Below are 13,071 nucleotides of genomic sequence, written 5' to 3' on the forward strand. Positions count from 1 at the left end.
TTCTATAAGAAGTGTGTACTTACTTTTTTTTCTAGATTTCTTCCATTAGCTATTTGTTTAGGGTGCTGCACCAAAACCACTACATTTTACTTGCATTCAGTCATAAGGTGAGATTATGGGTAAGAGCTTATTTGTTTCTTCAAGATAGATCCAAAAAGCCTGTAGAAAGGCATGCCCCTATCGCTATCACAGTATGTTGCAAGAGACTTACTTCTCTGGGTCAGCTGTTCTTTTCAATACCTGGGTGCCAGAGCAGGATAGCGACATAGAAATAAGCAGTGTCGGCACTCACAGGATTTCACAATAATATTCACGAAGGGACTCATGGATAGATGCAAACGGTGAGGTTTATTAATAATAAACCTCACCGTTTGCATCTATCCATGAGTCCCTTCGTGAATATTATTGTGAAATCCTGTGAGTGCCGACACTGCTTATTTCTATGTCGCTATCCTGCTCTGGCACCCAGGTATTGAAAAGAACATTTTGGTGTGCTCTCCCCTCTGTACTCTATATATATATATATATATATATATATATATATATATATATATATATATATATATATATATACATATAGAAACGAGTTGCTGGAAAGCTGCACACCATAAGAACAAGATAATACCTGGGTGCTCGTGCAGGAGGTATAGATACTCAGGGTGGGATTGACAGCACACGCAGGGTTTTCATATGAAAAATCACAAAGGTGTAGATGAATAAATGTGAGGCTTTATTCAGTCCGACGTTTCAGTTCCTATCTGGAACTTTCATCAGGGACAGCCAGTCGCTGTCCCTGATGAAAGTTCCAGATAGGAACTGAAACGTCGGACTGAATAAAGCCTCACATTTATTCATCTACACCTTTGTGATTTTTCATATGAAAACCCTGCGTGTGCTGTCAATCCCACCCTGAGTGTATATATATATATATATATACTACGGGTATGGGACCTGTTATCCAGAATGCTCGGGATCTTTCCGTAATTTGGATCTCCATAACTTAAGTCTGCTAAAAATAATTTAAATGTTAAATAGACCCAATAGGATTGTTTGCCTGCAATAAGGATTAATTATATCTTAGTTGGGATCAAGTACAAGGTACTGTTATGTAATTACAGAGAAAAAGGAAATCAATTTTAAAAATTAGAATTATTTGCTTATAATGGAGTCTACGGGAGATGACCTTTCCATAATTCCGTAAGGTTTCACTCTACTGCACATGCGCAGCCGGCGCAAAGAAAGAAGACGGAAGAGGATCTCTGACCTGCATGTACACTGGGCCGGTGCATTTTTTTTGCTAACAGGAGCACCTACCTGGGGTATCGGGTAAGTAAATACAATCACTGGTTAGGCACCCCCAGTGATTCTGCCTTTCCTTCTCCATTAATGAACTTGTTGTTGGACTTGCTAGTGTCTAGTGGATTTGGATTGATATGTCCAGCAATACAGCAAGAATAATCACAGCATAATATATGTGTGGTATTTAGATTAAAAAAGATTAAAGGGGTCCTCTGCCCAAAAAATATTTTTTGCATAATGAAAAAAAAATGTAATTCTAAGCAACTTTCCATTATGCAGTAATTAAACATTTTCAATGGTTTTAAAGTTATTTGTAAATGTAATTGCTATTGAAAGCAGTATCTGTCTAGCTGTTTATATTCTCTGCACTCCTGGCTCTGACTACTGAAACAACATTGCTAGCCAGCCAATTAAAACTGATTAAAAGACTGACTCCTATTACATTCTTTTAGGAGTCAGACCCAGAAAACAGAAAGGGAACAAACACTGCTTTCAGTTGCAATTACATTTACAAATAATTTTAAAAATCTGTGATAAATATATATTGGAAAGTTGCTTAGAATGCTGTTTTCTTTTGTTATGCAGAAAATAATTCTTGTATTTAGTATTTTCTTAAGTAATTATAAAAAGCAACAAATAACAAAAACCTGTTATAGTTCATACCATGTACTCATACACAAAGAGCAATACTTTATTCGTGTTTTTTTTTTTTTTTTGCACAAAAACTGTGATCTTTATCACCATTTCACAGTATATCCTTACATAACAGTTGACACAACCCACAATAACAAATATTGCTTTTGAATGTAGATATGGCATGGAATAGTCCCTAAAATGCCACAACTCATATCATGGCAAAGTCATTGTGTTAGGTATCTGCATCATTGGCAGTTAAAGAAAAAATGAAAATAAAAGTTTTTATTAAGACTTGTCGTAACAGCCAGCAGCCACATTTTATTGTATATCTGTGTGCTTTGGTTTATGTTAGGTGGTAGCATTTAACCTGTGAATGTAATAAGGATGTGCCAAATCTGGCAATAAGTCTTTTGGATGAATCCATGCACTTTTTGTAGAATTTGGATTCAGTTGAGTAGAATGTGATTTGGGGGGGCCCAGTTATCAACATTCTGATTTTAGTGGGTTTAGAGTTTTTTTGAAACTCACTTCCACTAAGGGCTCTGGCACATGGGGAGATTAGTTGCCCGCAACAAATCTCCATGTTCGCGCCGCATATGCCATCCCACCGGTGATTTACATTTTCGCCGGTGGGATGGCAATCCGGGGAGATTAGTCGCCCGCGAACAGGGAGATTTCTCGCGGGTGACTAATCTTCCCGTGTGCCAGAGCCCTAAAGCCACAAATGTTAAAAGATCTGATTATAAAAATCACAAACAAATTAAAATGCAGAATGAAAAGAAAACCTCAAATTTTTTTTTACATTTTAGTAAGAATTTTAATGCACAGACAAACAGGAAAATAAAGATTGTTACAATTTGCCTAGGACAGCTCTCAATGACGTCTATATGACTTTTTGATGGCAGAAAATTTTGCATTTCTAACAAGAAAATCGTGTTTTTAGCGCAAGAAACACAAATCACAGAAAAAACTACAACCATTGGTAAATCTGCCCCTAACACTCTAGATATCTCTGGACTGAACATGACAAATATTTGAGTTATCTCAAATTTAAATAAGCAAACAGTTCTATATTCTATCTGATATTTTTTGAATAATTCAGTATCAAGACATATTAAAAAAAATTATTAAATTTGGTGCATCCCTAAAAAGTAAGCACTGAATCTACCAAGATATAGGTGTGCTATAGAAAGGAATGTTGCATTCTAAATATATATGTAGTGTCTGCTGAGAAGGCACTTGAGGTGACCCAAGCACAAAGCAAGTAAGAGATATTCCCTTCAACCTAGCCAAGAAGAAATGAGACTATTTAAATACATCATTTGCAGAGATTGTGATCATTTCATAGCAGTGACATCATATGGAATGGGTTGTTTTCATTTTCTGGCTTTGATATGCAGAGCAGTGTGATGGCTATTATAATAAAAACTTTGGCAACATATTTTCAGCACTCAGAATTTATTATAGTTAGAATTCTCATATAAGAGCATTACTCTGTTCTTTCTCAAGCCTGGGTCTTATTTACAGTATGTGTGTGTCCTGTTTTAATAAGTCTGACAAGTTGTCTTGTTTTATTTTTTCTAGATTTTCTTTACTTTTACTGCTATATTTAGGGCTTTCGTGGCAGCATACCTGGAAAGCATCTACCTGGAAACACAGTGTTTAGTTCCAGGTCATTCTCCTTGGTATTTAAATCAGTAAAGTATCTTAAAGTCTCAGGCTTAAAATCTTTGGGATGGGGATAGAACAACCTAAAATATAAAACAGCAATGCAGAAAGAAAGAAACTGGATTGACATGTTGATCATATTTTGCAACACTGTATAAACTGCAAATTTGGGTTGCAGTAATCTTTCACTTCCCTATTTTGTATGGTAGCATATAGCAAAATTCCTGCCAGAACCTTAGTAAACATGTTACACTTTATCTTGGGAAGCTCATAGGACAAAAATGCAGTATTTATGAATAGGTATTACAATGCTGGAGTTCTAATGATTTTGGAACGCTAAAGCTTTGGTACAGAAGGTTCTTAGAATGTGTGCTTGATCTTTGAACAGGTTGACAGGCATTTCCAAAAGTCGCTTCATGATTGTGTTTGTTAATTTGTAAACATTTTAATTATATCTATTTTTATACATATTTAAAGAAGAACCCCAATTTCATGTCCCCAGACGTGATATAGAGCTACCATCCTTTTCTATATGGAGTCTATTCTAATGAACATTTGCTGCAGAATCTGCTGAAGAAAATTTGCTGGTGGGCAACATGAATAATGTCGCTGACCCTGCTTACTGAAGCTACTAATGTCCAGGTTTCTCCTGATAGACCAAAGGGAATTTGTATATTTTTGCTTGTGGTTCTGGTTATTATATTGTTCGTGACATTCCATATATTTAGTGGAAGCCCTCATCAGCTGAAATGGTGATAATTCATGCTTTACCTTTTCCGTATTGCTATTTATTTAGCAGATAGTGGAAGCAGAGACCATTGCCCTTCCACTGTGTGGGACCTGCCTTCAAATGACTTCCCTGCCCTTCCCTGAGCGAGTAGTGTAACTGGATCAGATGTATTCATAGTTAAGTGCAGTTAGGCACAAATGATAACTGTTTGTTTGGCCTTGATGTATCTGAAAACCTACTCCAGTAAAACTAGAATGGACGAGTGTTTGGATTTGTCTGGTAAAATACTTCCGATTTAATCAAATTTCAGGTGAAAAAGAATCATCTGATTTTTCTGTATCTCACCTGAAGGGAAAAATTGTTTCCCCCACCAGAGGAAGGGGTTAATTGTGGCTGCATTCCAGTTGGGAACAATACTGTTTTGTTTTGTTTTTTTAAAAGAAATGCTCAACCATCAGCACTATGCCACTCGTGGAGGGAGCTTCCAAGGTGGGTGGCCATGTTTCCTCACACATGATGTCTCAGTCCCATTCAGGCAAGGCATTTTTTCTTTTCCTAGAATTTACTCTTTTGACTTGGCTCCCTGCGAAAAGTAAAATTGGGGTTCTGCTGTATTATTGAACAGGTGATATAGAGCTTCCCTCCATCTATTTCTGTATGGAGTCAATTCTAATGAACATTTGATGCAGAATCTGTATGTTGCAGATTCTGGATTTAATTGAGCCCGCATTCCAGTTGGTAGAAACAATACTGTTTTTTTTTTAAAGAAATGCCCAACCACCAGCACTATGCCATCCACGGAGGGAACTCCCAATGTGGGTGGCTGTGTTTCCTTACCAGGCTCGGATTTGTGGAGAGGCCACAAAGGCCCAGGCCTCGGAGGGAGGGGGGTCTCAGGGCGCCCTGAAGACAAATCTGGCGCTGTTCCTCACACATGAGCCTCCCTGCACACTCGTTATGCGTTTGTGTGTGATGTCACATGCATGCATATTATTGGAAGTCTGGATACTAGGCTTAATTTGCATGCTAGTGATAGGGTTGCCACCTGTCCGGTTTTGACCCAGACAGCCCAGTGTTCGGAAGGGCTGGCCAGGTCAAAACCTCCTGCACAGTGTCCCAAATTAGGAAAAGCGGGCAGGACTCGGTAACATTCACGTGGTGATCGGCCAATCACTGATCACGGCAGGGCCCTCTTCGCCTCTTGTATCGGTTACTGATTGCTTTATATGTTACTCTGTATGTCCAATGTATGGAACCCACTTATTGTACAGCGCTGCGGAATATGTTGGCGCTTTATAAATAAATGTTAATGTAATGTAATCATAACCCCACCCTTGTGATGTCACTGCTATGCCTCCTTCTTGCCCCTCCCAGTTCCCTCACAATAGTCACTTTGCTGTAATGTTCCTAGAGTATCCAGAACAGAAGGTTACTAGTTATATCAAATGTCATTCTGTTTGATATTCAACCCTCTCTTCAGCTACTATGGCTCCCTCTAAAGAGGTGGCATTCCCACCATTTGTGAAACTAGTATAAATTACATTTTCTCTATATCTGTTTTCAGTGTCCTTGGAACATAGCATACAAACCTTTGCTATATTTCTTTCTTACAGATAGTATCCCAGTACATTTCTAAAGTAGAACCTGGATTTTATGTTTTCCTGAAATTTACAACATATCTTCTGGTCCCACACAGGTAAACTACATTGTTTTTCTTGTCTGGATTTAACATTTTTCAAGAATTTTCACCACAAGGTCCCCTGGAAAACATAAAGTTGGGGTTCTACTGTATATAAAATAATAGGCAAATGTGGTCTTGTTTACTGCAACAAATAAGATAATGATTTATTACTCACTGAAGGATATTTGAAGAATAAGTTATGAAAATGCAAAGCTTTCAGAACCGTTCTTCAGAGCTATCAGTTTAACACTGTTCCTTTTGAAGGAGACTAATTATTCTTGCCTTGTGTAAGCCTTCATGACATTCATCATAAATACATGCTCACTGAAAGACACATGTTCACTCAGGAAATGTTACTAATGTCTTTCATGGCTAGACAAATGAGAACTGTATTGAGACATCGGTATGCATAATTAATTCATGCTTGACACCTTAAACCTTTAAATGGCAATTAATACCTTCAATAAACAGCCATGAATATGCCTCTGTTATACAGATGTTATATAAGCCAGTAGGTAAAGCCCTATGACAATAAAGCTATGGGACATCATACCTGTCCATTTATCTATTTGTGTCTCCATATCTGGCCATACCTCTCCCTGGGCGGCTAGGACTTTTTCATTATTATTAACATGTATTTAATAACACCAACATAAGCTTAAATGAGTGTATACATTAAACATTCAGAAAACATACAAAACAACCAATACAAGAGGTATAGAGGGCTCTGTCCAAAAGAGCTTGCAATCTAGAAATTTTTATTGCTATATTTTTTTTTTTTTGCAAGAACACCCAATACCATTTTCGTACCCTCAGTATAACTGATAAAGTGTTTTTGTTACATTTTTATTTGTTACATTTTCATTAGTATGAATAAATACATAGGGATTCCTGTGTGCTATCTGCCTGCACTATTCTACTTTTCTCTAGACAGCTATTGGGGATTAATGTTCTGGTTTAGTACAATGGTAATACTTTATAGGCAAATGTAAAACATATGACTTGTTAATCATGCTATAAATTTTAGCGTTGCAAAACACTACAAAAACATAACAATAAAATAAAATTATCATCGGTACTTACTCGGACAAGCAGAGGCTACCCTTTTGTGTTTTACGGTTCCTTTAGGGTTGCCTCTTTAATTTAGGACACAACAGATGATAGCATTATCTTACAAGGACACATATATCACACCAACTAAATCCCAATAATAAAACACGCAAATTCCAATCTTCATAAAATCACTCCAGAAATCATATGCTGTTCTTTTATTGTTTATAAATTCACAGGGACCATTTTTTAAGAAATTTTAGAGATTTGGCATCATACTTCTCTGTCAGGCAAGGGATAAGTTTATTTGCAATAAAGCTTGCATTAAAATGATGTTGTACAAGCACTTGATGTAGCAAAAAATTATAGTTCATTATACAGCACTAACATACTTTGCTCTGAAGGTGCTTACAGTCTAATGTCCATAACACAGCCATGTCTCAGACGATTAATTCACTATAAAATAGTCCTGCAGTTATAGAAGCTGAATATCTTCATATGGCTTGACAAATTAGGGGTCCATTCATGAAACCACAAATTTTTTTTTCAGAAAAAATCTAATTTTTTCTAATTTATAGAACGTTATGTCCACGATATTTAAGTTAAAATTCCACTACTTTTTTGTGGTTTCTGTTAACGTCCACAAAAAAGTATTTTGTATATTTACGACCATTTTGAAATTCATTAAAGCTTTGGTATCGCGACTATCTTTTGGCCAGGTTGGATCTGTAGAGTGCCGTTGAGTCCTAAGGAAGGCTTCCAAAATCATACATTGAAGTTTCAAAGCCAGAAAGGTTTTTGTGCTGTTTATGATCGTTCGGATTGCAACCACAATATTTTCGTTCGAATTTTTTTTCCAATTGTGCTTTTAACCACACAAAATTCGTGGTTTCATGAATGGGCCCCATTAATGTGTACAAGTTTGCTGCACTAGAAATTTCACCGCTGTGTACAGAACTCCCTACCATATAGATTTCTGCAGACTTATGCATGAACTTGCAAGCTTTTAGGTGCTGAAGGTTTTCAATTTTTTCCACTTAATAAATATCAAAATTTGGAGTTTTAAAAGCCCTAATTCAAATTCATGAGTTTCAGCTCAAAAAAAATTAAACTGCTGCAAAAATTGAACATTGATAAATCAGCCTATTTTTTTATTGCTCTGCAGCTTTCCACTTTTTTTTTTCACCATTTTTATATTTATTATTCTTTCTTTATAATAATTCACATTAGTGATTACGTTCACTTCTTTGCTCTGTCTCTCGCTCTCTCTCTCACACTTTCATGAGAAGATTATTAAGTCTATTAAACCACTACTTGTTGCTAGCATCTCTGAATCAAGTACCAGGCAGTGGTTAGTTTGACAGACTGGAAAATGTGCAGAAGATGTCTTAAATTATACCAACATTAAAAATTGTGCCTGCAAAATAGAAAGCCAAATAGCTGTTAAAGTGCTTAGGTCTCTTTACAAGTTACTAAATGTTTTATGTAACCTTTAGTCTCCGACCACCCCAAAGAACAAAGAAGAACTGAGAAACATAGAATCTACTTCAATTGGCAGTCAGGTTCTTGACAGCCATTGCTTCGAACTATGGTAGTCAAGGGTTAAATGAAGCATGTCAAACTGGTGCTTACTATGTCTCTCCTCCTTTGAGACTTCCAGGCCTTTTCATAAATTAAAATAAATGTGGCCCCCAGCTTTTTACACTATTCTTTCTCGCCTTTTATGTTATTTAGGTTTTGACATACTTTGGTTATTAATTTCACATTTAATCTGAATCATTTGGAAGGTAAAGGGTTTTTTTGTTTTAAAGTATGCCTCATTTTAATATTTCAACTTCAATATTTTCAATATTGTACTTCATCATTTTAAAATAATTTCTACTTTAATGGAAAAAATCTTGTTAATCTTGTTATTTTGATACGAGACACAGTATCCACCAAGCATATTCATTTTATTAGCACTTTCCAGACTGCAAAATATTACTACTCCTGTAATTATAAAGGGTGGGGGACCTACAGCTTTTCAGCTGTGGTTAAACTACAACTCCCTCCAGGCAATAAGGCTGGGAAACGCAGATGGAGAGCTATTGCAAAACTCTACCATATATATTCATAGAATGTTTCTAATTTTGTTAAGTGAGTGCTTCAGACCTGTGGGTCATCCCGGCAAAATTTAGAGCAGCAATTTTCATGTTTACAAATTCTGAATAAGCAGCAGAAAGGTCTTACTTGCTTTTACTCACTTTCATTAGATAAGACATTTTCTTTCCTTCAAATTAGTCTTCAGAAAGCTGCAATACTGACCATAATTTTTATTCCAAGACTTTATAGCACATAATTAAAGAAGATGCCAAGAATTTAACTACTAGAACAGTATAGCAGGTCTGCTGCCCCCACAAGTTTATCTTAAAGAATTTTCATACCACCATGAGATAGATTGCAGCTTGCATGCCTAACATTCCATTTCCTATACTTTTACATCTGGGGGTCTTTTAAATGAAGTAATGTGTCTGTCCTGGTAGATTTTTTTCAGGTGTCTGCTTGAAAGATCATTTTTAACAAATAAGTACTCTCACAGCTGTTGCCATAGGCTGGCTGTGAAATTAAGAACTATTTCCTTTCTAAATGTTTTTAAACTGCAAGGCCTACAATGTAGCTACACCCTTAAAGTATTTTGTAATGTGAAGCCACATGAAAAAGAAATATACTTATTGATCAGTCACTTTTCTTTACCATCTGCCATGTTCTAGGAGAAAAATAGTTTGTTTAATTCTAATTATACATCATAATATTTTAATTAATGTTATTAATATTTAATATAAATATTTATTTACACCAACAGTTAAACTAAATTTCTACTGGAATGGAAAAAGTGTGTTAATTTTGATAATAGGAATCATATTCACCAAGCCCATTCATTTTATAAGCATTTTCCAGACTACTAAATATTGGCTTCAATTGTTATCGCTACACCAGGTGGTGTATAGCCTGAAACTGTGATAATGCACTTGTTCTGGTCAAACACTTCCTGTACTAGTGGTGTCAGGCAGTTTCCACTAAAGTTGGTGCAAGGCAGTATGGTTACATCAAATCATGGACTGACAATACGCAGAAAAGAAAACTGGCAAGCCATCAGCCTAAAAAACTTGCCATTCGGCTTCATGCCTTTATATGGTCTTGGAACTCCTCGGTGACATATAATATCCTTATATTTTTGTCAGCATCTTTTATTGCATATGGGGATTGTAACTAGGTTTGTTTTGGAGCAGTAACCTATAGCAACCAATAAGATGTTTGATTTTAAACAGGTGACTAGTATATGCTTTCTGTTGATTGCTTACTCTATTACAGCGTTTTTCAACCACTGTTCCGCGGCACACTAGTGTGCCGCGAGATGTTGCCTGGTGTGCCGTAGGCAGGGCCGCAATTTTTACTTTAAAAAAAAAATCCGGGCCCTGTCATTGGTTGCGCCCCGTGTGTACGCACGGGGCGCAACGTTATAAAAGGGCCTGTGTGCGGTCGCGTGTAGGCAGAAGTGCAGAGGCGGCGCGCGTGAGGGGAAGATGCTGCTGAAGCCGCCGAAGAGTAAAATGCTGCTGGGCACCAATGTATTAGGGGGGGCCACGGGGCACACTGACTTATGGGGGCACTGCTGCTGGGCACCAATGTACTAGGGGGGCTGGCTCTTGGCACCAATGTACTAGGGGGGCACTGCTGCTGGGCTCTTGGCACCAATGTACTGGGGGGCACTGCTGCTGGGCACCAATGTACTAGGGGGGCACTGCTCTTGGCACCAATGTACTAGGGGGGCACTGCTGCTGGGCACCAATGTACTAGGGGGGCACTGCTCTTGGCACTAATGTACTAGGGGGGCACTGCTGCTGGGCACCAGTGTACTAGGGGGGCACTGCTGCTGGGCACCAGTGTACTAGGGGGGCACTGCTCTTGGCACCAATGTACTAGGGGGGCACTGCTGCTGGGCACCAATGTACTAGGGGGGCACTGCTCTTGGCACCAGTGTACTAGGGGGGCACTGCTGCTGGGCACCAGCGTACTAGGGGGGCACTGCTGCTGGGCACAGAGTTAAATTTTTTAACAATTTCTAATGGTGGTGTGCCTCGTGATTTTTTTCATGAAACAAGTGTGCCTTTGCCCAAAAAAGGTTGAAAAACACTGCTCTATTAAATTACTGTTCCTGGGCAAACGTATTGCCTATTATTACATAACTCCCCACTGTTTGATATGGATTTTAAAATGTGTCCAAGCATTGATCAGAATTAGCATCCTCGAACCCCAGATATCTTGTGTTTCATAGATTAAAAAAATTATTAGGTTAGTTATTAGGTTAACAATTCATTAGGTTAAAACATTTTCTCAGTTTTAGCTCTAGCAAAAAATATCTCTTTAGAAATAGTCAATCAGATAATGATAGAACACTAGTGGTAAAGTATAGCTAGTCTTTTGACTGATCTATCATATGTTTGCAAGATAGCAGAACAGGTATTGAACCTGTTATCCAGAATGCTCGGGACCTGGGGTTTTCCGGATAAGGGATCTTTCTGTTATTTGGATCTCCATAACTTAAGTTTGCCAAAAATCATTTCAACATTAAATAAACCCAATAGTAATTTTATCTATGTTGGGATCAAGTACATGGTACTGTTCTATAATTATAAAGAAAAAGGAAATAATTATCAAAATTAGAATTATTTGCTTATAATGGAGTCTATGGGATATAACCTTTCTGTAATTTGGAACTTTTTGGATAACTGGTTTCCAGATAACAGATCCTATACCTGTATTACAACTCTGAAACACAGTAGGGCTATCAAATAAGCAGCCTTGTGTACCCAAAAGCCTTGGGACGCTTTACTCTACTTTAATTCATTTGATTTCAATTTTCATGTGTAACCACACCCTAATTTTGTACAATTTGCTTAGAAGAAAAATTAAAAAATGCATATTTTTTTAACATAAAAGTAACCAAAAGGTTTTGGAATGATAAGGATAAATAAATAAGCCACTCCCTGTAAAGTTTTGTGGTTTTGTCATTAGCATTTTTTGCTGTAATCCAATATTAAACATGTAAAAATATAATTCATGAGTGCACACACGTGCACAAACATATACATGCTTAGCAACATATACACACAATGACGTGAAAAGAACATATTCATGATCAAGATTTTGTCCCCTGGTGCTACACGTATCGAACAGAATACATACAAATTAAGAGCCCATAACTCTCATTAAAATGTTTTTCCAGTATAGATCAGCATAATTTAGACCTCTAACCATCCTTTGAGTAGTACAGTGAAGAAGCAATATACTTTGGCAAAAGCAAACCATCGGTGACATCATCCTATGAAAACATTACCCAAGAAGTCAGTTGTTAAACATATGTCATAATTACTGCAAGACATTTCCATACCCATAAATTGAATTTACCTGTATTATCTTGTGCTATATTCTTTCCCCCATTTGTAATAAAAGGCACTAAGTTTGCCCAGGAGCAGTAACCCATTGCAACCAATAAGATGTTTGCTTTAAAACAGGTGAACTGTAAATGCTACCTGCTGATTGGTTGGTCTGGGTTACTGCATATGGGCGAACCGGGAGGCTCATTTATCAACATTCAGATTTTAGTAGTTTAAGAGTTTTTTGAAACCACGACTAAACTTTTACGAATGTTAGTCATTTATCAAAAAATTCAAATTTAAAAAGGCTCGAAGGAAACAAGACATGGAAAAAAATGTGTGCGGCAATGCGAAAACCGCAACTTTTTCATATTGTGGTACAAAAGCCAGCGCCAGAAAAACCCAAAAACCTCTAAAACCACAAAGCAAAGAAAGATCTTCCAGTTGTAAAAAGAACATCTGCCATTGACTTCTACATGATCTTGAAAGGTGTATTTTTGTTTTCGGATTTGTCTCAGTTTTGTCGCAAAATAAATTGTGAAAAAAATTTGCTTTTTTTTTCGTGACAATCGGATTTTGGATGATATAAT

The sequence above is a fragment of the Xenopus tropicalis genome, chromosome 7 (assembly GCF_000004195.4).
Source record: "Xenopus tropicalis strain Nigerian chromosome 7, UCB_Xtro_10.0, whole genome shotgun sequence".
In the NCBI taxonomy this organism is placed as follows: domain Eukaryota; kingdom Metazoa; phylum Chordata; class Amphibia; order Anura; family Pipidae; genus Xenopus; species Xenopus tropicalis.